We start from the raw sequence: 26,935 nt of genomic DNA, 5'->3' as shown, positions 1-26,935 counted from the left end.
CCGTTGTTTGGTAAGCTGGGAAATAAAGAAAGCGGAGAAATGATATTCTCGAGAAATCACTTTGTGTAATTTGATTTCCATCCTATTTGTAAGGAAATGTGGAGAAATTAGTTTTGTGAAGCAAGATTTCATCGTGTTTTTTAAGAGAGAATTGCTGAAGGTTTAAAAAAAAGGGGGGTATATAAGCCACTATCACGTGCAGTCCACATTCTAACACATAATTGCATAAACCCTAGTCCATTTTTTTCTCCAGCCTCTCCTGTTTCTCGATTATATATGATGATTATATCAATCTCAAATCTTGACTTCCTTCTTTCTTAATCCATGTCATCACATCTAGCCCCCAAATTTGGTGACCCTTCTACAAGTCGACATTCCCCTTCCATAACTCCGGCATCTAATCGCCGGTAAAGTAAGCCACTTCATTTTCGGCGGCTACTCTTCCTCTCCTGCCTCCTGGGGTATTTTCTGATCAATTACTAATTCCTTTCTAATTACTAGTGACATGATTGATGAATAAAATCAAAAGGCTCATAGACGTGATAAAAAAACCCTATCGAATCATATTTAATGTTTTAGTGATGCGTAAGAGAGTTTAACGAGAATTTCTAGCAATTGATTTTTTTGGAATGGTAACTAACCAATAATAAAGCTACCAATTTCGTGGTTCTTAATTCCAGATATTTATTGCATTGATTTTTTATAGAAAAAAAGTTTGAATTATATATTGATGTTTGGATCTTTATTATAAAACAAAACTGATGGCATTAGTAATAAAAACTAAATTTGTTCAAGTTCGTTGATCGCTTCCGCTCTCTCGTTTTTTGTTGTTGATGGCTTCCGCTGCTCTGTTTTCATTGTTTGATGTGGTGCATTTTTCTACTATGATTGTGTTCGTTCGATAAGTAATACGAGTAACTCTGTTTGCGATTTTTGCATCAGATTGTAGCGAAACCAATGCATTCACCATTTATCTTTGCGTGTAAAGAACTTGTTGAGAAGTTAGAATAGAAATAGATGGTTTTGAGTATCGTTGTTGTGCTTGCTTTAGATTAGATATTAGAATAATGGTTATGATTCAGAACCTGCTCAAAGTAGTTTTACTAGGTATCATTAGTATCATGGAAGGTGTCATCTAACAAAGCTATGCCAATTTGTTTCGGGATGAATTTGTGTAATCAGATATTACGTGTTGGTTATATATATCATGAATTTGTGACACGAGTATGTAGCTACATGTTTCGGATCTTGCAATAAAGTATGTTCATCATACATGTGTTTGGAGTAATCTATTCATTTTTCATTTCTTTGCTATTTTTCTACCAAACAATATAAACTTTCTTTTAGATTTCTCTCTTGGTACGAAACTAAGAGAATTTATTGAATTTCTCAGTCAATTCCAATTCTCTATATTTCATTTCTCTGCTTCATTTCATTTCACTGAATTTTTCTCTACCAAACGTGCCCTAAAAGTCATAGTTTCCTTTTATTTGTTTTTGTCCAAAACAATGAGGAAACACAATACATTTGTTGTCGTCGAGCAAAACCCAATTACAATTAATGTCAAAGCTACTAATTAATATTCATGTTCTGATGGAACAAATCTAAAATATTAGATTTCATTGTTATGGTTTTTCGATCGAGAGGAACCGTAGGAGATAACTTTTTTTTGAGTTATTTTCTTAGGGTTAAATTATTAGGATATTTATAGGGAATAAATATATCTTGGGGTTGGCTAAATACAGTCTTTAAGGTTGTGTTTAAGGTGCATAAATTGTTTGTACATTTACCATGAAAATCAAGGGGCGAGCTTTTAATATGGAAGGTACAAGTTTTTTTATGCACGTTAAATACAGTCATTAGGACTGTATTTAGCATTTCTCATATATCTTTAATACATCTTTTAACTTAGACTATGGTTACATTAATAATTAAATTAATTATTAACTTATATTTAATAATTAACAATCCATATTTATTAATTAATAAATAATTCTAATTAACATATTTAGTTAATAATCTTCAATCATCACTTCTCTCAATTTGGTGATTATAAATATGTGATTACAATATATACATATTACCGGATCTTTAAGTGTTATCGCGTGTGATCCCGTAGGCTTAAACTTTTTTTGGACATACGTTTTATTTAACGTGATCATATTCCAACAGAACATCCGTATATTGTATGTATGGGTTAATAAACCATAAGTTGAAAAGATGGCGTGGAATGAAAGAAACCGTGTTTGAGAAAAGTTGGTTACCAAATGGTTTAGAGAGTTTTTTAAGATGTAATGGCTCAACATCATTTTTACTCTTATTCAACATGATTGTTCGTTCAGATGGGCCAACCAAACCATTGAATGCTGTCAATTCATCACTCAATGTTAAGTAAAGAAACTCCCCAGTGCCGCTACTAACAATCATCCCCACCATCACACCGTCGTCGCGACAATTACCGCTACATTGCGCGAGTACCGTGTTAGTTATGTTTTATTAATATTACTAGTCTTAAAGGCTTCTTCGATGAAAATGTGGTTTAAAAATACATAGATTATAAGTTATGGTGCTATGTGTAAATATTACACAAGTTTTAATATTTCTATAAATAAGAGGATATTTTTTTTATAATATAGTATAGATATAGATATAGATATAGATGTATCATTTGGCTCTTTTTATTTATTTATTAGATATAATGTGAGTTTCATCAATATAAGCTAGTAGTTTAATGCTATTGTATTTAATAAACTATATATATATATATATATATAAGAGGGGTACCCGTGCAATGCAGCGACAGTACGGCGACGACGAATGAGGGTGGCGTTAATGGTGTGGTTATTTAAGTAAATGTAGTTGACGTAAAAGGATAGTATAGTTAATGAAAACAGACACTCGTGAAAATATAATATTATGTTATGATATTTCCTTATAAAGTGAAAGACAAGTTTATTGAGTTATTTTTTGTATAACAATACTCATTTAATATGAGTAACTATAATTTTATGGGTAAAAATGGTATTTCAAAGACAAAATGTTTAATGGTAAAAAATAACCTTTTGCTTTATAAGGTTTTATAGATAACTAAGAGAGGATATGAAAAATCCTATGTGAAACTTTTATTTAAATGACAATTAGGATTGTTGCTTAATTGTCATTTTTCCAAATATTTGATATTGTTTATTTTTGTTTTTTATATTGTATGTTATCCTTAACTTTCTCTTAGATAAAAATAAAAAATTCATTTTAAATACAAATTTAAAATTAAATTCGGATGGAAACGGGTAACTTTTAGAAAAGTTATTATGAAATATTTGATATTTCATTTTATTTTTTTTTAAAGTTAGTTTCGATTCAGACGTATTGGAGACAATTTTAAGCAACAAATCGCTGGACCTCCAACCCCCTACTCATGAAAAATACCTTGAGATGAGAAACCCAAGACTCGAACCCGAGACTTTAGGGAAAACTCACCTCCGGGGCCACATAGTAATTGAAGGAAATAGTTCGATGGCTAACTTTTAGAAAAGTTATTATGAAATATATTTAATATTTCATTTGTTCAAACTTCAGTAATGAAGTAGTTCGACGTTTTCCCTTATTGCTCCATTCATTAAGAATGTTTTTGAAATCAATATTAGATAAATTTCGTTTGTTGTTCACCATTGAACTTGAATGGAAACAAAAGTAGTTTTGTTTTCCCTGTCACTCTCAATCAAAATATTCATATCATTTTTCTTTTGTTATCTAAAACTTCTATACTCCTTATTAAATATTATACACCCCCATCAAAATGAAAAGTGTTACCAAAATGTCACATGCGAAATTACCAAAATGTCCTTAATAAACACCCCACCATGGAAGGGTTTTTATAACACTACATTCTTGAGTTTTTTTCCATAGGATAAAAAAAGAAATGATAGAAGATTTTTTTAAATTGTCATTCTTGATTTTCTTTTATAAAAGAAAAGATAGGAAATGATAGGAAAACTTAAAGGTTTTAAGTCCTAAAACTTTCTTGCCAATTTTGGCATGATTGTGATGGAAAAGAAAGGATACATGTATAAAATTACCATTTCACTCTTCAAACTACATCTAATACTTATTTTATAAAGGCTATATATGTAAAATTGTATCTTTTTTTCTTTTCCTTTCCATTTATTAAAACTCAAGAATGTAATCAACTATTTATTTTCTTAGCATATCTTTCATTTTTTTTAAAATCGAGAATGCATTATATTTATATAGTTTCTTTCCTCTCTTCCCCTATCTAATCTTATCATTTTTTTTCTTATCAATATAAACTCGAGAATATAGTGTAAATTACCAAATTTGCCCTTAATGAATTAATTTACATCCTAAACCCTTATCTTGCTAATTTACATTCTAAGTCCTTATCTTATAAAATAGTTCTATTATCTTAACATCAACTTACACCACTCGACACCAATTGTCGATGTCATCACCACGCGTCACCAACCCCACTATACCGTCGTCGCCGTTACCGCCGTCGCATTATGCGGGTACCATGCTCGTATAGATAAATATTAACATTACAATTAGAGCACCCCAATGTCATTACCCAATACATTCCAATACATTGCTACATCAACGCCACATCAGAAAAAACTTTTTTCAATACGTTTTCTCCAATTTCACACCCAATACCCAATAGACCCAATACATTCCAATACATTCATTTTATACCTTTAAAATTAAATATAAAACTACACACACATATATATATACTTTAATTTTAATAATAATAATAAATTAATAAGTATAATATTGATTTTTTTTATGACAATTAATAATATAGTAATAATAATAAAATTTGGGTAGTTTAGATATAAACAAAACTTTAGGGTTAAAGTTCTAAATTCATATAAAGGAAAAGGAAAAGGAAAAGGAAAAGGAAAAAGATTGATATACTTAAATAATAGGCCTAAAGATGTACCTAAAATTCTAGTGATGACGCATGGTATAATTAAAGGTGAAGATTAAGAAAGATAATAAGTCACATCCATGTGTCATCTATTGAATGTTTTAGAAATATTTTTAGGCTTATATTTTAGGCATATATATACCACTACCCGAATATAAATTAATAAAAAAAAAGTACACCTACTACATCATCTTCCTTTCAACAGGCCGGCCGAAAAAAAAAAACAAAATCAACCTTCACCCACATACCTCACATGTAAAAGACACACCGACGACCGAAAAGTGATCGAAAATCTGGTACAACGCACACCTACAACCATATATATACATATATATTTCAAATAGGAAAATAAAAAAAAAAAATCAAAATCAACCTTTAGCCTCCGTATTACACACCACTGACTGCTCCTATACGACATCAATATACTTGGAATACGGCCCACACCCAATGGTGCGGACTGTATTCAATGTTGAATACGGAGCAATACGAAGTACATTGGGGTGCTCTTAACGCATACTTACATAAGAGCATATTATCTAGAGAGATTTTTCAATTACTTAGAATACTTAACTGAGAGAAAATATGTTTTTCCTCATGTGTCATTTTTAGTCTTTTAACACATTGGATTTTAATAAGTTGTCATTTTTTTTCCATTTAAAATGCTATATTTATGTTGTCATGTATGATCTTAATCATCCGTTTTAATCCTAATCCTAACCATTTATATTTATTTTTCTAGTTTCTATATGAGTGTATAGATTTTTATATACATTATATTATGTTTTTCTTTATTAGTTCAATGAAAATTATCTTTTTTTAAATGAGATTGTTTATTATATTATGTTTATTTTATTAAAAAAATTTATTATATTATATTTAATGAATATATAAAATAAAAAGATTTTTATAACTTATAAAGATTTATGTTTCATTAGTTATTCTTTAACATATTTGACGTATATGATATATTCTAATTCTAAAACTATAATCTTATTGTATTTATCAGTCGTAACCTCACGATTTGTTTTATTATCGTAAATTATGAATAATGATATAATTATCAGTTTATTGTTTTTTTATTTATGTTCTCATTTAGTCTCGCATAATGTGCGAGTTTAATATAGAAGTTGTGTTACAGACTTACAATTGTAGAAACGATTTTCAATGCTTGTGTACTTGTGGTCTTGTGCTACTAATTTTGGGCACGCCGCACGCGGATCATAAATTGAATTCGCCACCTTATTCTATTAACCCACTAATAGTTAGCCCAATTTCCATTCCAATTGAGCCCATCATAACGGCAAGCCCACATTGTTATCATTTATAAAGTATGATACTTAAACTTTATATGAAACGTTGGACTACTAATGGAACATAACAATTGCGTAAACTTTGGTACCTTGATCAACCAATACTTCAAATAATTATTGATGTCCTTGAGCTTAACGTAATGCTAATTTAGGGATAACGTAAGAAAATTTAAATGGGACTAGTGGACAATTGTAAAGCGTTAGTACATAAGTTTCGAGTGCATTTGCATCAAGAGTGCTACATGAATCTACCTTTCAAAGAGCTATGATGCTTGTCTTTCGCTACTTTCTATCTGTATTCATATAGTAGTCTTAGACCGAACAAAAACCATTCCCAGATCTTCCGATTCATTTTTTATCAAGTGTGTATAGTGAAGTACAATGGGATGGTCATAACATTTATCTGTGTTGTACATTTCTGGTATAAAAATAGTGTACCAAATAAGACTACAACAGTTACATTTCAAAAATAATCTCTATCTAATAAAATGGTTAATATAGTATCATTAATACTCGTAATTATATAGTTGACCTTTAATCCATTTTACCCAATTTATTTCTAGTAATCGTCTTCTTGCTTTACCAAAAATCTATATTATATTATCTATACTCCAAATTTCATTTGCAACATTAAATTTTAAGTTTTAACAATTCATCAAAACCACATTACACCAATAAACTACACTACTCCCCGTTGCCACCAATTGCCGCCGCCACCGCAGTCTCTGCCACTACCGCCCTTACTCCGTGAGCCGCCACCACCTGACACCGCCACCACGGCCACCGCCATTACATCGCCACCACCCATCACCGCCATCACCATTACAACGCCGGCATCACGCGGATAGGTTTTAGTAAAACATAACCTGAATCTACCCAGAGAGGCAGAAATATCACTGTTTTGTGATATTTGTTTCTACTTGTATTCAGAGGATTTTCAACTGGTTGTTTATCTACTTCATATAATGTCATATGTGTACATAAATGAGGTAAGTTAAGATTTGACAAATTGTTAAACCGGTCAAAACTTGACATATACTCCGTATACATTTTACTGGTGAACAAACTATACCAAAATTACACCAAGAGTGTCAGTTTTCTTTTTCTTATTTTAGTCTATTTTATCAGAAGGCAATAGCTCTGGACAACTCCGTAACAAGTAGGTTAATAGGTTATGCTAAAGGTAGAAGAGCTATGCTCAATTCTAATATGCAGTCTATTCTAGACCCCGTTTTTATATTTATGCTGATAGACTGATAGTTGACCCAAATTGTAAGAGCACATGCACATGATCAAAGCCAGACTGGGTCATGGGTCCAGTCCATATACATACATACATAAATATAGCATTTGTGTTGTGTCCTTATATTAGCGTTTGCTTTTTGGGAAATTCTTGTATTGGTCTTTTAACTGGTACATGTGATGCTATCAATGTGTATCTTCAAAAAGAAAGAAAAAAAAAAAAACTGAGTTGTCACATCATTGATTATTATGTAAATTAACCAAAGTAACTTATAATATAACTTTTTGTTAATCCATCCCACTTCTAAAAGATTTTAATAAGCATCAAAAACATCTCGAATATATCAAACAATTTAAAATGATCTTTAGATGATCTTTTACATTAATAATAAGCTATTGGTTGGATCAATGGTAAACACTTTTGTCTCTGAAGACAGAGGTTATGAGCTCGATCTTCATCCTATGCAAAGGTTGGAAAACCTTTTCTACCATTTAGGTAGACAATAGAAGCAGTCCCTCTACTCAGGTAGAGGTAAAGTCTGTCTACATCTTATCCTCCCCCATATACCGTCAAGGTATTGAGGCTCAAAACTCGCAGAAGACGATACTGAATAATTTTTTTCTTTCTTTTTTCCGCCGGTTTAAAATAAATTGAAGTCTGATATTCTTTAAAAAGCAATCGTATAGATCTTTGTTAATTAAAAAAAGGGATAACTTGGATGATGTTAACATTATTTTGGTTGGATGATGTTGCTCTCATAAACCATTAAAATCATGGGGGGTTTTTTGACATGTGTAGAAATTGATTTAAGTGAGTTTGTGAGAGTAACATCATCCAACAAAGATGATATTATCATAAACCATTTTCCCATTAAAAAAACTTAGAAAGTAGAGAACACCGTTTCATACCTTCATGTCGAGCCTACCATGCCGGTCCCCATTGAGAACCCCATTTCAATCTCGGCATGGTTTTTGTGGTTTATGCCAAATTTGTTCAGCCACTACAAGTGCTCTTATGATACCTATTAAATTCTTGCCAAAAATTTATAGCTATTTTACCTAACAGTAAGGCTTCACCATTACAGTGATGAGGTTTGGTTCGAAAAAAATAGAGAAACAGATGCAAACATTAATGCACCTAAAATTTATGGTAAGTGTACAACTAATTAATGCATCTTAACGAAAGTCCTGGGGGGTTTGTTTAGCAAAACCGTATAAATAAATCAAATTTATTGAAGGTAAAATATATATCGGGGTGTTTCTTTTGATTGAGGCTTTGTGGCAAACATTATTTTGCATATTAATAAAGATAAAATAGATAATTAGATATGACTATGAGAGTATGAGAAAGAGAGATAAAAAGATCAATAGGCCTCTCCTTTTTGTGGATAAAAGAAGGTGTATATGGGGTGGGGATGGGATATGATGTATCCATTTTAAGTCCACATTTTAGTTTTACAGATAAAAAGGCAACCATATCCATGCAGAATTCCACTACCAAACCAGATCCCATAATTCACCCAAAAAACATATCATTGTCAAAGAAACTTTCTTTTATATTATATAATTATTAAAACAGTAGAAACCGAACGATTTTAGAGTCTCTAAAAACTCAAACCTATTTTATAAATTTGTCACATAGGATTTAACTTTACATGACATCTTCATATTTTTTTAGCATTATTTATCTATCTTATTTATATATATCCCATAAAAAATATTAAATAAAGATATATATAGAATTTATAAAATCATATCGTATATAAAATAATCTTAAACAAAAATAAAGACGTGCTATATATTTGAGATATTATAGCTACTTACTTTTTGAATATTTGTAATAATTAGTATTATTAACGAAACAAATATATTCTATCTTATTTATATATATCCCCAAAAAATTATTAAATAAATATATATATATATATATATATAAAGTTTATTAAATAAAATTAAAGACTATATTTTTGAGAAATTATAGCTACCTACTTTTTAAAAAATTGTAATAATTAGTATTATTAATGAAAAAAATATATGTTTGTTATGCTTCAATCCGTATAAAGAATAAGACTATTATTTATAACTGATCAAATTTTAAGGCAAAGACAACAAAGTATTTAGTTTTATAAGTATATGTATATATAATGTAATATAATACAATATATAATAATTTATTCATTATAGGAATTTCAATCTTCTAATTAGATAAATGTTGCAAGTATTTTTAACCCATTAAATCAAGTTGTAGTTGTTCAAAAATAATAATAATAATAATAAAACATAAAAAAAAAAAAATCACGTTGTAATCTAAAACCTTAACAATTTTCTCAACATTACTAATCTATCTTACTAAAAAAAATGGCTTTTCATTGATCAAAGTAATGAATCAATATTCACTAATTCATCAGTGTATTTTATATGCATAAATCATCTATTTATGTATTTGTGATATTAGATGACACTTTGTGTTTATGAATTTGGTTGACTAATCTATATAAACATTGGTTGTATTTTTTTTTATAATTTATACTAATATTTATATAAAATGATATTGATTGTTTGAAGTTTCTAATTCTTTTTATTTTTGTTTTGATTATAAGAAAGTTTGCTCAACCCATTCGTAAGTTGAGAATTTTCATCATTTTTTACCGGTTTTAATTGTGATTGAAGCTATTATTAGTTTTTTCAATTAGTTTTAAACAATTATGGATAAGAACATAACTAATACATATTTTTTAATATATTTTTTTAGATATTTATGGATAGTTGGACATGTTATAAATTTTTAAGTTATGTAGATTTTTGATGAATTAATGAAGTTCTGTACAAGACAACATGTAAGATACCTTACTGCTTTTATTTAAGGTTAATGAATTTCTCTTTATATCATATTAGGTGACCATTACACATGGGAAGTGATCTGTATACTACCACATTTTGACCGTACACGACCAAACATGTTATATAGTATTGTACTGTACAACGCTATAAAGCACATTTGGTGGTGTACGGTCAAAAACAGGTGATGTACACATCATCTCTCATTACACATTTGTACTCACTAACTAAACTATCATTTTTTTTTGTTGACGCTTACATAATATGAGTTGCTTTTATGACTTATTTGGAAGTGGTACTTATTAAATTATCATTGTTTGCACAACATCTTCGTCAATGTAAGTCCCTGGACGTACTCTTGGAACAAGATTTTCCTTTTAGGCAGAGTATGACATTTTTCTATAATTTTTTTATATATTAAAGAAGCATCGATGAATTTAGTGGTTAAACATGATATATGTATGCGCATTGTGATCATCATGTCACATAGTAATAAAATAAAAAATATACGTCAACCTAAATATGTTTATATAAATATTTACTATTCTACATATTAAATAATAACATGCTTGACAATTTACTTTTCATACATTGTTTTACCTAAATTTATTTACTATGCGTATCTACAAAATAAACAATAGTGGTAAAAATTTTATTGAGCAATTAATTTGAATATCCGCACATCGTGCGGGTAAAATATCTAGTAACGGTATATATCATTAATTTTTCCAAATTACAAAGAGAAAAAAAAAAGACAATTACATACTTAATTATATGTATATGCATATCATCTTCATCTTTATATATAAATACAAGTACAAAACGAAATTTTTTTTGGTCTAATGGTATTCGGACTGACATATCAATTAAAAGATTTCAAATTACACTCTTATGATGATTAAAATATATTGCAGATATATCTGAATATATTTCGAATATACTTGTTTTATAATGAGGAAAAGACACAGATATATATGTATTATAAGTATTATACGTCAATGAGCAATGCTACATCAATAAACAAATTACAAACAAAATTATACAAACTTAGGTGTCACCAATAGAACATGGAGAGAGAAACATAAAAAGAAAAAAAAAGAATTAATTTAATTGGTGTATCTCACATGACAAGTGTGTTTGTATAATTTTGTTTGTCAATTTAGAATTTCCTTTAGTGGAGCATAATGCTCCCCATGAATGGAGACTGGTTTTCCTATAATGGATTTCTTTGGAATGGAGTTGAGTATATAAAAAAACATGTCATTAGGCCTAAATTTGCCGTTAAAGAAAAAGTATTCGTGTAATTTATGAGTGGCATAATTTGATTTTGATATCCTAAATAAAAGAAAATATTATACTTTGTTCTTTTGAAAGCGTAATAGAAAATGCTATTTATATTGTATCAAGTGTTTTATATGAAGGAAACAGAGAAGAACACGAGATGCATGTCACAACTCACAAGGAGAATGATGACAAAATTTCGTGCATGAACTGCTTTTAGTTTGTAAGTTGAACACTTGTATGTATATTCATATAGTTGATACCTGTAAGATTTTTGCTTTAAATTTAAATCTCATTAGTCATCATATCACACGCGACACCTCACGTTTTGTAAGTATTCAAACGCTTCTTACTCCAGAATACTAAACTGGAAGATGCATGCATGGTTGAATCAAGATGAATTTTGTTTAAATTCTATTTTGAAAAGTTACGATGTTAAGCTTTTTGTTACTTAAGCCCAATAGTTTGTTCCCATTATATATTGTTAAAAATTTGGTTTTTATGAATACAGAAAATTAAAGAAATAGAAAATATATGAATGAAATTGAGGACGTGATTATCACTATCCTTAAGGAATATTAGTCCCCCACTATAAACGCTAGTGGATTCAGACTAGTTTCCTCCCAGGATTCACCCCAAATACAAAAGATTAAACAATGTTTTTAATCTTTTTCTATGAACATTGTGAATATGTGTTTGTATCAAAGAAATAGAAGAAGAAAAGATGATATAAAATATGTCCCCTATTGCCTCTATATATAAGAGTTTTGACAATTTTTAAACTGTGAAAGACCAACCCAAATTTAGTTTTTGATAACCACCAAAAAACTGAAAACGTGTTTTTAATTTTATCCAAAATTAAAAAACAGGTCTTGACAAATAAAGGCAAAAGTGCTAAGTCAAGAATATATATATATATTTTAGTTTCCCTCCAAATAATCTTTCAAGCTATTTGAATATCACAATCAAATCAAAATTTATAAACCTATTTAGACTTTTATCTTCTATCAATGTGGGACAATACAACAAACACAAACTAACTAATAAAGACCATATCTAACATATATACATGGAAAAAAATATATACTTTTTACAAGGAATATGAATATTTCAAAACAATCAATCAAACTTAATGAAGATTATAGAATTATAATTATTTTTTTTTTAAATATGTGGATTATTTGTTTGCTACAGGGGATCTAGTTTACGTTGTCTTAACTGGGTCTGCGTCATAGAGTCCTTCACCCTTCAATAACTTGTAGGATGATAAACCAAAAACTAAACCGTTCGAAGGCACTACATTTAATTGTGATAAAACTCTGACTACTCTGTAAGACTCAAACCTCCAACATGTAAAGTTGGTACTCAACCACTAAGTTATAATGGAAAGTGCTATAAAATTATCATTTTTTAAAATTTTTTAATAGAATTATCATCTAATATATATAGTCCTTGAGTTTTAGCTCAATGGTTGTAACACTGTCTTCCTTGCATGAGGTTTTGATTTCAAGTCTTGAGTAGGACATAGAAATTAAGTCCATTTATGAGGGTTTGGCTTGAGTATACTCATGTTTAAGTCTGAGAGAGCAGGTTAACCCTATTAATCACCGTACCTTCGGGCGGATTAGTAGAGGGTTTTCCCTCATCGGGTATTTGAAATAGGCAATTCTACTTTTAGAGAGCTCTCTCACGCGGACCTAGTTAATACAACGTATGTTAAACCTTTTGCTATCGAATCACGACACGAAGTTTTCAGCAAAATTAACCTTAAAAAAAAATATATCTAATATACATATATAAGAAGTAAGAAAAAAACGTAACATCACCTTTGTAGGGTGCTTTTAATGGGGAGCAATAATTTAGATAGTAAAGGAGGACCATGGGTTTAGTGAGCACCATGTGTTACTGCTCCCTAAAGCATTCAATTTCTATGGATCATGTCTTTTAGATATTCTTTCCTATCTCAATTTCAGCATGTACTTTATGCATCTATACTTGTACTAACATACTATAAACATACAAATTTAGATCCCTTTACCAAAAAACATATAGGTATCATATTAGTCACATACTCATTTTTAATCTCATCTCTAAATTCAATTATTTACACCATTTATGAATGATGTGACCAACTTATGTATTTATTTGGAAACAAATTGTGACAAGTATATCATAGAAATAATTATATTCTCTATGATTCTGTTTTAGACAATAAAATGTACAAAGATATTTATGTTTTTAGTTATGTTTTATTTTTTTAGACTATGATTACATGAGCTACTTTTAAAAGAATCAATGAATCGGGATTGGACCTTAAAAGCACTTTAGTTTGCTGTAGTGGATTCATTCACTACTTCCGTAGTTCCGTATAATTTATAGAGATAAAGAACGACATTAAGAAGGTAATTCTAATTCCGTGTTTTTTTTCCGAACATTCAGTCGGTATACGACATTAGGAAAATCTCACCGTATAATGATGAAGCCTTGCACGTACCATAAACAATGAGATGTTGACCATGAGCCGTTACAAGTATTCAGAAGGAAAAACCCCCAAGATTTTGCAATCCCTAAGGATCGAACTCAAGATTTTGAGTAAAACCAGGAATGCCTCTGATCAGTTGGACTGACCTTCATTGGCAATTCCAATTCCGTGTTAAAGCAACATAACTCGATTTAATTAATTTATTTATTTTGTCTCAAAGTATTTGTTACTCGTATTTATAACGTCGTTACACTTTAGGCTACCCAAGCAGGCTGTTATCCTGGGATTAATTGGCTTGCAAGACATATCGGATACCTAAGCATAAAAAGAAAAAAATACAATGACATTCTGCGTTTTGTTCTCAACAAATTAGATTTACCAACATCCGTTTGAAGTCTGGACAATATTGTTGGGAAGAAAGAAAACAATCAAATATAATTTAATTAAGTCAACTAAGTATAATTGATTCGGCGTTATATTGTTTCTCACTTTCTCTAGCATTAAATACTAAAATAAAATATATGGTTATATCTATCTATACTCCTTATTAAAGATTATACACCCCTTCAAAATGGAAAGTGTTACAAAAATATCACATGCGAAATTATCAAAATGTCCTTAATAAACACCCCACCATGGAAGGTTTTTATAAATTACCAAATTTGCTCTTAATAAAATAATTTACATCCTAAACCCTTATTTTGCTAATTTACATTCTAAGTCCTTATCTTATAAAATAGTTCTATCTATACTCCTTATTAAAGAATATACACCCCCTCAAAATGAAAAGTGGTACCAAAATGTTACATACGAAATTACTAAAATGTCCTTAATAAACACCCCACCATGGAAGGGTTTTTATAAATTACCAAATTTGCCCTTAATGAATTAATTTACATCTTAAACCTTTATCTTGCTAATTTTCATTCTAAGTCATTATCTTATAAAATAGTTCTATTATCTTAACATCAACTTACACCACTCGACACTAATTGTCGATGTCATCACCACGCGTCACCAACCCCACTATACTGTCGTCGCCGTTACCATGCTCGTTATCTTAACATCAACTTACACCACTCCACAACAGTTGTCGATGTCATCACCATGCGTCACCAACCCTACTATACCGTCGCCGCCGTTACCGCCGTCGCATTGCGTGGGTACCATGCTCGTACTCCTTTATAAATTTTATGCACCCCCTCAAATAAGAAATAGTTACTCATATGTCACATACGAAATTACTAAATTGTCCCTTAATAAAAACCCACTATGGAAAGAGTTTTATAAATTACCAACTTTGCCCTTAATGAATTAATTTACACCATAAATCCTTATTTTAATACTTAACACTTTAAGCCCTTATCTTCTAAAAATTTCCACCTACACCACTTGACACTACCACCACCGCCAATAGTACCATCACTGACACCACTAGACCGCCTTTTCCACCACCGCCGCCGCATTATGCAGGTACCATGCTCGTATATATATAGTGAAAAGTTATTTTGATAACCTTAGAACCTTTAAGAACTTTTTGAATTGATCATGCCCCTTGAATTAGTTAATCAATGGATGTAATTAAATTCAATATTATATATATGGAGTGCATAGTAAGCAAAGAAATGAATTTTCAATATAGAATTTAGTTAAACCATATATGCCTTGTTTTCTCAAATAGGTGGCCAATAAACTATTTGTTAAGCTCACAAAGTCAGTATATTTTATGTTCACGTTTTACATTTATTTAGTTTCTGGTATGTTACCAAAATTAAGAAAGATGAAAAGGTTTTAGCTATGCAGGTAACTTTTTCCTTTATAAGTTTATTAGCCATTAAGGAAGATGTTAGCTAATGTGAAAAAATATTTTTTATGCGTGCTTAGAATTCCGTATACTACCTGATTAAATGTTATTATGGTGTCTCGAATACTAATTATGAACTATTAATTATTGGTTGTTCAAAAAAAAGTGTGCATATATAAAGCTTTACCCATTTTACTTTTATACCATACATTGTATTGTATGTGTGAGTAAAAGATAATTTTATTTTTTGTAACAGACTTTTCTATTTTATTAAAAAAGAAAAAGTTTATGGATTCTATTTAAGTGTGTTATTAAAATTTGAACTAGCGAAATTTATACCGTCACTAAATTTTTTTTTTTTTTTTTAAATTTAAAAGGGTACGTACTTAGCTAACGATCAAAAATGCGAAGTGAGAAAATAAAGCTACACTTAATCAGTGCCGTCTCTGAGAATTTATATACCTCAGACGACCTAGACCAAGGTAAGCTAGACGCGGCGATTCATATTACTAGTTTTATTGAGGTTATTAAGTTATCGAGTATAAATTTTGAAAGGACTAGACTCGATAAACCGAAAACATAAGAAATTTTTTTTTTATTTCCCACTGCGCCGCAGTGGGTCGAGGACTCCCCACTGCGCCGCAGTGGAAATCCTCGGCCAAAACATGAACCTGCCCGCTACATCTCCCACTGTGCTGCAGTGGGAGGAACCAAAACTATTTCCGTGGGAATCCACTGCGCCGTAGTGGGCAAAACCACCCACACTGCACCGCAGTAAACCACCTGATCAGCAAACCTAAACCATTCCAACACTTGAACAAACTTGAAACCTTCACAATTCAACATGAACTTGATAAAACACATATCAAAACTGATCAAGAACAATATAGACACATTTTGAACCAATTTACAACATAACTTGTTCCAAATTCCAAGGAGACCATCAAATGGGTCATTTACCCAAATCGACATACTTTTCGCCCAAAGTTCAATTCACAACCTTTCCAAAAGACTTACACTTAACCATTTGCACAATTTTAACAGAGACAAGTCCATCAAGACAAAATGTATCAAGAGCCAAAGGGAAAGGGACTTCTAAGCCTCTAATACCGAAGTAGCCATCCATCCGAGAATGACCTAATACCTTCAAGTCTTGCAAAAGTCAACTTCAAGCTCTACAAATCTTTCAACTCAAACCACACTAGTTCCTTCTTCCGAAACTACCTATAAGAGAGTAAACAACTAAAATATAAGCAAAGGCCTAGTGAATATACTTGCATACATTTACGGATACGAAGGAGGGCTAAGTACAAGGACTTTTACATGTAACCTATGGCATCGTCATGACACATTTACATATTCACCTTGTACACTAACAATACATATATGGATCCATATAAGCTAAACAACATAATCATGATCATCTACCGGGGTTCTTAGGCCACCGGAGGTTCTTAGGCCTCAATCGATCAACTATCGGGGTTGTTAGGCCCGGGAGGTTCTTAGGCCTCATAAACTATGCCCCACATGGGCTTAACGCCAAATCAATTACCATGCTTGGAACATTCACATCTCATGGTAATTGACCCAACGTATACATAAAGGTATGCAAATATACTCACCTCCTCCGCAACAAAAACAATAACGCTAAATAGACAAGCACAAGCAAGCTTCAACCTATAATCATATCGTAAAAATGCATAAGCTTACATTCACACTCGACTAGTTCAACCTAGCCATTCTCAATCACTAGCCTTTTCTAAACCCAAAATCCAACCCATTTGTCATTGAGTTACTTTCATTCTTACAATAACACTATGTAGCTCATTCTACCATTTTCATTATTATTTCAATAACTAGAAAAACTCATCTTTTCTCATAAACTCAAATTATCACATGAACTTATCAATTTCATAATCAAACACATCACATTGCTCAATGACAACTAGGTTAACTAAGGAATTGAGAAAATTAACCATAATTCATATTTTTGCAAAAACCCCCAATTTGGTTCATCCATGAACCCTAATTCCAAAAGAAAGATAAAAACTAGTTTAAGGGAATTCAATACCTCAAGATTCAATGAGCTAAATCAAGACTATAGGCTACAATTTCTTTTTCTCCCTTTTTCCTCTTGATTTTCGGCCACCACCCTAAATCACCAAAACCCTAGCTTATAAATTTCTAATATAGATGGAGATGATTAATTATTTTGCTCTTGGATGAATTACTCTTTGATTTTGAAAGAATATGAGAAGGAATGCATGAAGGGAAGAAGAAAATACAAGTGGAAGTATGATTCATACTCAAAAGAAACTGTCTGGCACTTCCTATGGGTGCCACGACCCACTTCTTAAATTGGTGAGTATTTTACTCGCTATCCGCTAAGTTCCAACTAAATTAATCCCATATCCAAAAATAGAATACTAGGAAATTAATTTAATGTCAAAACTATGAAAAAGGGTTAATTTCTTTTACCTTAAAATATTTGGGGTGTTACAAGTTTATAGAAGTTTTATTGTACATAAAATATTTTTATAAAATGACGAAAAAAAGTTATAGTATATTAATAAACAAAACAAAAGTTATTTTCAATGACATTTGAAATAATTTAATAAATAAAGTTAAAAAAGAGATTTAGTAGAATCCATATGTCATCACTTTGGTTTTATGAGATTATTAAGATAATCTTCAAAAATATATATTATTTTACAATTTATATTTAACCGAACAAATAAAATTACAGTTAAATACATCCATACATATAAGTTGGATACACTTATACACTGTATACATTAAATTAAAAAAATGTAATAGTATTTTATATTGTTACTTTTTTGAAGTGTAGTTTGGGTCTACAAGGACATTAGAATAGCTTGCGATTGCATTCCAAGATTGAAATATATAACCTTTTTCATCCGTAAAAATATGTGTAAGTGGGCTTTTTATGTAAGTTAAATTATATGGTTTAATTTTTGGTTAATTGTTATTATTTGTAATAAGCTAAGTTTATTACACATATATTTTTATAAAAAATAAAATAAAATCGGCCCTCCTAAAAAATCAAACCTCAGTCCATCGTTCACTTTGTCCACCCTAAATCGGCCTTGAACTTAATGAGTAAAATTCACCTCCTTTAGATAAATTAATAATTAGTTTCTCAAATTCGATATAAAAAAAAATATACAAGTCGAATAAGAAACTGCCACGTAAAAGAATCAGGGCTAGTGAATAAAATAAACTGACGAATGCTTGAAGCTGAATCAAAGGTTTCAAACCAAATTGACAAATGTTTATCGTCATGCTCATGCATTTAAACTTTGGTTGTTGTGACACGATAATCTTGCTTCAACTATTGTTAAGCTGCCGTATCATAATATTCTTGCCTGATTATATTAATATATAGGATTTTGGTAACGATTACTTAGGTGTTATATATAAAAGATTTTTATTGTTGATAATGGTCAGCCTAGTTGGTCATAGGTATTTCGTTTTTACCAAAAGTTTTGAGTTCGATATTTAAAGATGACAAACCTTAAGGCTTTTTCTCTAAAAACTTGTAACGGCTCATGGTTAACATCTTATTGTCTAGGGTACATGCAAGGTTTCACCATTATATAATAAGATTTTCCTAATATCGTATCCTGACTGAATGTCCGGAAAAAAATTTATTTTTTATATGGACTACATATATACGTGTATTATATAATAGAGTAAATTACACTTTTCGTCCCTAAAGTTGACACGTTTTTCACTTTCCGTCCCTTAAGTGAAAAAATTACAAATTTGACCTTAAAGTTGGCAGATTTTTTCAATCATCTTCCCTCGCCAAACGTCGTTAAGTTTCAGCCGTTAAGTTGGACACGTACAACACACGTGAGGGACTGAAACTGCAAAACATGACAAGTTCAGGGACGAAAACTAAAATTTACTTTTCTGTTGTCATCATCTTCATATTCTCCGGCTGACTTTCGTTGGAAATTTTGCCGGAAAACTTAAAATGCCGATATCACACTCGTTTCTTCGAATTAGACCACGAAACCACCACCAAACTTCTTAAAATTAATTTTTGCACGAATCCTAAGCTCTGCACCAAAAAGAAAAGTACAAAATGGGGAAAGACCTTAATGTGGGTTCGGTTTTTGTCAATGAGGCAAAGACATAAGATCGAAAAATTAGAAATATATATAAAGAGGAAGCAAAGAGGGACGAAAAGACCAAGAGGCCTGACAAGCCCCTGCAACTCAAACATTTCAAATCAAAATTTCCGATCATCGTCACTTGATTCTTAGTTTATGTAATAGAAGTTCAAAGCAATTTACAGTTCGTCATTTGGTTGATTATAGCTCTTGTTCTATATTTTGTATAGAAACTTTAAATCCGTTGTTCATGAAATCCTTACGTCGAAATCTCATTCTGAAAGTTGTTACAAGTTTACTATTGATTCATCTAGTATTGTGTTAAGTTTGATAGCGATTCATTACCTTTCATTTTTGGCGATTTAGTTAGATGTTAGTTTCATCGTAAGGTTTTCGATATAATTGGTCAATCGTTAAGGTTATTAAGTTGTTACAATAGTTACATTAGTAGATTGAGGTACAAAGAATTCGGGTGTGACAACCGATTCATTGGATCTCGTTTCGGTTATAAGTTATTCGCACTCAAAATTGCCAGTTCGTACAAGTTTCATGCTAGTTTGTTGATTTTTTTGGTCAACTGGGTCTTGGTTACAATATCATTTACGATGTTTTTCATTTACATTTCATGAAATATCGGCATTTTAAGATTTTTTTTTTGTTAGGATTCGTGCGGAAATTAATTTTGAAAAGTTTCGTGGTGGTTTCGTGGTCTAATTCGAAGAAACGAGTGAGATATCGGCATTTTAAGTTTTCTGGCGAATTTTCCGACGAAATTCAGCCGGAGAAGATAAAGATGATGACAGCTATAAAGTAAATTTCAGTTTTCGTCCCTGAACTTGTCATTTTTTGCAGTTTCAGTCCCTCGCGTGTGTTGCACGTGCCCGACTTAACGGCTGAAACTTAACGACGTTTGGCGAGGGACGATGATTGAAAAAATCTGCCAACTTTAAGGTCAAAATGTAATTTTTTCTCTTAAGGGACGAAAAGTGAAAAACATACCAACTTCAAGGATGAAAAATGTAATTTACTCTATATAATATCTCATTCGAAGCGAGCTCAAATTCACCTGGAGCTCGACACAATTCAAACCGAGTAAAATTAACGCTTAACTAGTGGAATTTTCGTATCTCGAGATCTACTCGAGCTTCACCTCATTTATTAGATATATATATCTATATCTTATATATGTCAAACCTTCGTATATCATTATGTTTATAATTATTAAATTTTGAGTTAATACATAACGTTTAGTATAAAAGAAAAGTTTATGCTCGTTTAAACTTGCTAATCACTCGAGCTTTGTGTTTTTCCTAAAACACATTAAACAAAAAGCATTTAAATTAAAAAAAAACGATAAATTTACTATAAATTTTATCCATTCATCATGCTAGTTTTATATAGCTGTTTTCTATGTATTATAATAGTTCTTAATAGTGACTTTATTTAACTTAAGAGAATGATCTTATTTTAACTTTTTATTCCGCACGCGAAGCGTGAACATATTTAGTAGTTCTTTTAAAATGTTTATGGAAAGTGATATCCCCACAACACAAATTAGTCATCTACAACAATCATTGATTTACATAGTTGTATATTGTGCAACAAAATATATATATATATATATATATTGTGAATGGCTGAAAAATGTTGTAAGAATATCACTACTCAATGTTTATATATTCAAATCGGTTTTCTAAAGTTTTAGACGTCTACTTTGAAGAGTGGGAAAGAAAAACAAGAAAAAGTAAAGAGCTAAAAAAGTAAAAAGCAGAAATATAGGTGCGAATATTGAAAAATGATACGGAAGTAGTACGGAATACGGATGGTACCACCACCACTACTACCAAATTTTAACGGGTTATAATTGGGTGTGGGCAAGGTGTAGGGAAAGGCTGTGGATCCAAACAAAGTTGGGTCTGTTCACGCCGAGTCACATGCATGTGCGCCACCTCACATGGTTTTGTGTCCTTTCTTTCATTTGAAAACTTCGATATTTTTCTTCCCCGTAATAATTACTTTTGTCATGTTTTGAACCAATTCGTACGACCAAAACATGTATAACAAGATTAAACTATAATTTATATATATACTAAAAACCTAACTGGTTTTTTACAACTTTCCATGCACATGGTACAACTACATATACATGCAACTTTGAACTCTTTACCTTTTAACCTCTTAAAGATTTTACCTTTTACATTTAAACCCATCACCTTTTACTATTTTACATTTTAACTCCCTAAAGTTTTCTCTTTACTTTTTAACCCCCAAAGTTTTTTCCTTTTACAGTTTAGCCCATCAACTTTTACATCTTTACCTTTTAACCCCCTAAAGATTTTATCTTTTACATTTTAGCCTATCAATAAAATGCTTTATTGTTATAATGTCAAATAAATGTTTGTTGATGACTTTATCAAATTTGTACCAAAACATTGTCATCTGAAAAGATAATCTATTTGAGTCTCGCCGCAAAGTGTGTAATATAATCTGCGGCAACGTGTTTAAGCTTAATGAATTATTGTCCACGACGTTACTATAAAAGCTCCGCGGCAACGCGCAGGTGTTTATTTCTAGTATAGTACTAAATTCTATGTTCAATCATTCACATAAAAAGAAAAAATTTTTTAACTACACGCGGTACGTATGCTTTCTCTTAAAATGAAATATATATATTAGACCATCTTTAATCTTCTTTAACCTTTCAAGCTACAACTTTTTTTCTTTTATGTGACTGATGGAACATAGTACTTAACTATATTATAGTTTAATCTTGTTATATATGTTTGGTCGTACGAATTGGTTCAAAACATGACAAAAGTAAGGAGAAAGTATACGTATTGCGTGTAATACCTAACATAAGTACTGATACCCTCATAGACCGAAAACTTAATTAATATGTACATTTTATAAATTCTAAAAGATAAAATAGATGTTGCAGTACCTATGATTTTTCCTTCTTTTCAATTGTATATTAAAAATACAAACTATTGATTCACTTGGTAGTCAAGATACATTTTTCCCAAACCATTTTTTGTTTTTATTAACTAAATGCGAAACGGTACAAAAATTAATCGTGTCATTGAAATTTAAGCAAAACTTTTCTTTTTACACCCTCATTTTTTTAATTTTCTAAAGCTTAATCAAAATTGGAGGAACTAAATAAAGTATTTCAATTTTAATGATGCATTTTGGTGGTGGGTTCTTTTAGGTAAAAAAAAAAAAAAAGTAAAAACATATTTGGATATAAAACAATTGTTAGTTTGGGCAAAAATCCCTCAATTTTCAACCTAATCATTATTTTAAACTTTTAAAATACAATAAAAAAAAGGTATGTTAAAACAAAACCCAACTTATAGTATTTTTTTTATGCCATTTATACTTTTTTTTGTGTGTAATATCACAATAATTCAAAATATTATAGACTACTCGATCAACTATATCAAACTTGCATGTAAGATATAAAATATCAAACCCTTCCAACTTGATCCACATGGAAACTCCAATGTTGCAAAGTGACCCCAATAATGCTGCTAGATGCAATATTATTCCTAAAATTAAGTATCACGAAGATCGTTTCTCATATAAAACTAGACGTTGAGATTGATCGCACCATGTGCTAGTACTCCATGCTAGCTCCATACTAGGTTTTGCTCTTAATCTCAATCAATAATTAGCTAAAAGAAAAATATAAGGACAATTGCATATATATCCAAATTCACCATCTAAATTACAAATATCCCCAATCAAAAATTTTAATTACAAATATACCCAATATTTTTTTTTCTAAACACACAAATTTACCCATATATACTCATTTCACGAAGTAAATTATAATTTTAGACGATTATATCCTTTTACACTTAAACACTTCGATCACCAGCCACTAATATCGGAACTTACAAACTTCCTATTTATCAAATTCTGGTTCATTTAATTTCATTCAGTCTCATCATCATCATATTTAGCAACAATAAAAAACAATCCAATTTAATTCCCTTTAATATCATCGTCATCATAACCGAATTTTATGAAAACTTTTTTTTGTAAAACCCATCAATCTTTGTCTTTGATCATAAAGAACAATCATATTCTCCTAGGCATACGGTTTTTCAATATCCGATACCCCACCTACTACTCTGTCGCTGTTTTTTGTAAGATCTAGGCGGCGAGAAAATACACGACTGTCGGATCTAGTTGGTGAGAAAAGCTAGGTAGATCGATGATTTTGGTAGATATAGATAAATGTATGTATGAATCTATATATTTGGTGATGATATACGCAAACATTTTTGTTATTTGAAAAACATATACTTACATGATAAAGAGAGATGGTGATGGTTGTTGCCTTGTTCGTGATGTTATAGATATAATGTAGAACAATTGAATAAAAAAAAGATAACATAGAGTATTGCATTGTATATGTATCCATATGTTTGTGTTTGTATATAATTATGTATATATGTTGGGACAATGGAAGGGTATGATTGTTTATGTGCAAAATCGAGTTTTAAATTTACAAACACGAAATACCTTAAAACTGACTACACACTCTCGGGCAGTGGACCCGTTCGTGTATAGTATATCTAAAAAGTAAGTCCGAGGTCGTTCGCAGGGATTGGTTTTGAAGTAATTGTTGCTAAAGTAGTTTTAGAAACAGGATGAAACCGTAGCCGAATTGCTATCGCACGTTGACAGTTTGCAATTAAAGAAATTTAAATGACATGACGATTAAAAGTAAAGAAATTTCAGACAATGCAAATAAAGCTCGTCAACTTCGACTCCACTTGACTTTAGCTATGATTGCACACGTTTAAGGACAAATTCTTTAGAGTTGACAAGATAATCGTGAAAGGATAAAAATGCTCACGTGGTACCACTAACCGCTCGCAAATCACCCAAACACCTAAATTGCTAGTTTAATTACCCAAGCCGGAACCACCAATGCCCAGAAAATTTCCCCAACAATTAGTTTGCTTAATTATTCAATTACCAATTGTGCCTATGTGAATTAAAACGTGGTACCACCAACCGTTTCTAAACACGTTTACCAATTAATTCCTATTATAGAATTGACATTGATGTGTATTTTCTAGTCTTAAGTTTATAAACACGAAATACCTAGCTACTTACTACTACACACTTGCGGGCAGTGGACCCGTTCGTATGCAGTATAGTTGACTTGGTAAACCGAGGTCGAACACAAGGACTTAATAAGCAAATGTTACAATAAAGTAATTCAGATTAAAAGGGGGGTTTTGTGGCCGAATTGCCACTTTGCAAGAGTTAGTAAGAAAAGTCAGTAATCCCGTAGGATTAATCGCAAGAGAATATTTGGTTGTTGAATCTTAGCAAAGATTTAAAAGGAACACCTACTTGGATCAACTCACATGCCAATCATCGGGTCTAAATATTACTTGCATTTGTTGAACGACTCAAAAGGTAGACAAGATGAACTCCCGTTATACTTGAAACTTTAACTGCTCAAAACATAATTATTGCTCCCGCACTTAATTTCTACTCTAAACAGATAAGCATTGAATACCTGAGTTGATTTTAGGATTTAATCTTTTGAAAGCTTTCTCCCGAACTGCTTATTCGCCTAATTAGATCCTTCTATCATAAGCGTTTACACACTCAAAATGAATTTAATTGTTTAAAATCTTTATCGTTGATTTCTCCCGAACTCCAACGATTTTAGGTTAATTATAGACCGATTAACCGTTTCATAAATCAATTAACAATGACATAGATTTCTCCCGAACTTCTAATTACAATTATCAATCAAATAATATAAAAGATGAAAACAATATTTAAACCCAAGTAAATGTGGATCTATGATTAAACATAAAATCTTATTCAACACTTGCAAGCAACATTAATTCGACCCTATGACATGCTTACTACCCAAGCAGATGTAAAAGAATTAGCTACTCATATTAAAAACACAAGAACAAACAAATAGAGAAGAAATCATATTATACCAAATGATTGAAGATAATCCGGTAGCAATGATGATTACAATCCAAAGCTGAAAAGAGATAAAACCCTCACAACTTGTTTTCTCCAAAGTGCTATTAACTATGAGAAACTAGAGAAAATAATGCCAAGAATTCGACCCTGCATGCAGAACCCTAATCGTCTATATATACCAAAATTGCGTGTAACGGCCGTTAGTGGAGTAATGGCCGTTAGTTTCCTTCTTCCTTGTAACGGCCGTTACTCTAGTAACTAACCAAGGATTTATCCGAACACTAACCAAGGATTAATCCCCTTGTAAAGAATTCTTCCTTGTAACGGCCAAGAATTCTTCCTTGTAAAGACTAGTCATTGTCAGCGTCACATCAATCCGAACACTAACCAAGGATTAATCCCCTTAAATACCCCCAATGTCAGGACTAGTACAATACTCATCATGTATTTCAATTTTACACTTCTATCTAACCAATTAAGGAATAAGAATAATAATAAAAAAAAAATCAAGGATGAGTTTCGTCCCTGAGAGGACGGATGAGTCAAGGACAAGAGTCAGGAACGAGTCACACCTGCTAGTGTGCACTCGTCTTTCAAAGAAGGACAAGTGAAAGACGAGTCAAAGATGGGGCACATTAGGAGTGGTCTTAGAAATGAATTCTTATTAAAAGGGATTTGCTTAATTATCGGTATGGATTTTATAGTTTAATTTGTGGAAAGAGCAATGGATTGTTATATATGAACTACATTAATGTGACCATCACTGATATTTTTTTTTTTTTCCGTTTAATTCAATAGTTGTTTTGTTTTAAGTCGAATGTTTGAGTAGATTCACATCAAACATATATGCATACACGAGGCATAAAAACTTGATCACTAAGATAAAACGACTAGTTAATTAAAAAGGGACATACTAGCTGC

Source organism: Erigeron canadensis, chromosome 8 (assembly GCF_010389155.1).
Source record: "Erigeron canadensis isolate Cc75 chromosome 8, C_canadensis_v1, whole genome shotgun sequence".
NCBI lineage: Eukaryota > Viridiplantae > Streptophyta > Magnoliopsida > Asterales > Asteraceae > Erigeron > Erigeron canadensis.
This window is presented reverse-complemented; position numbering follows the sequence as displayed.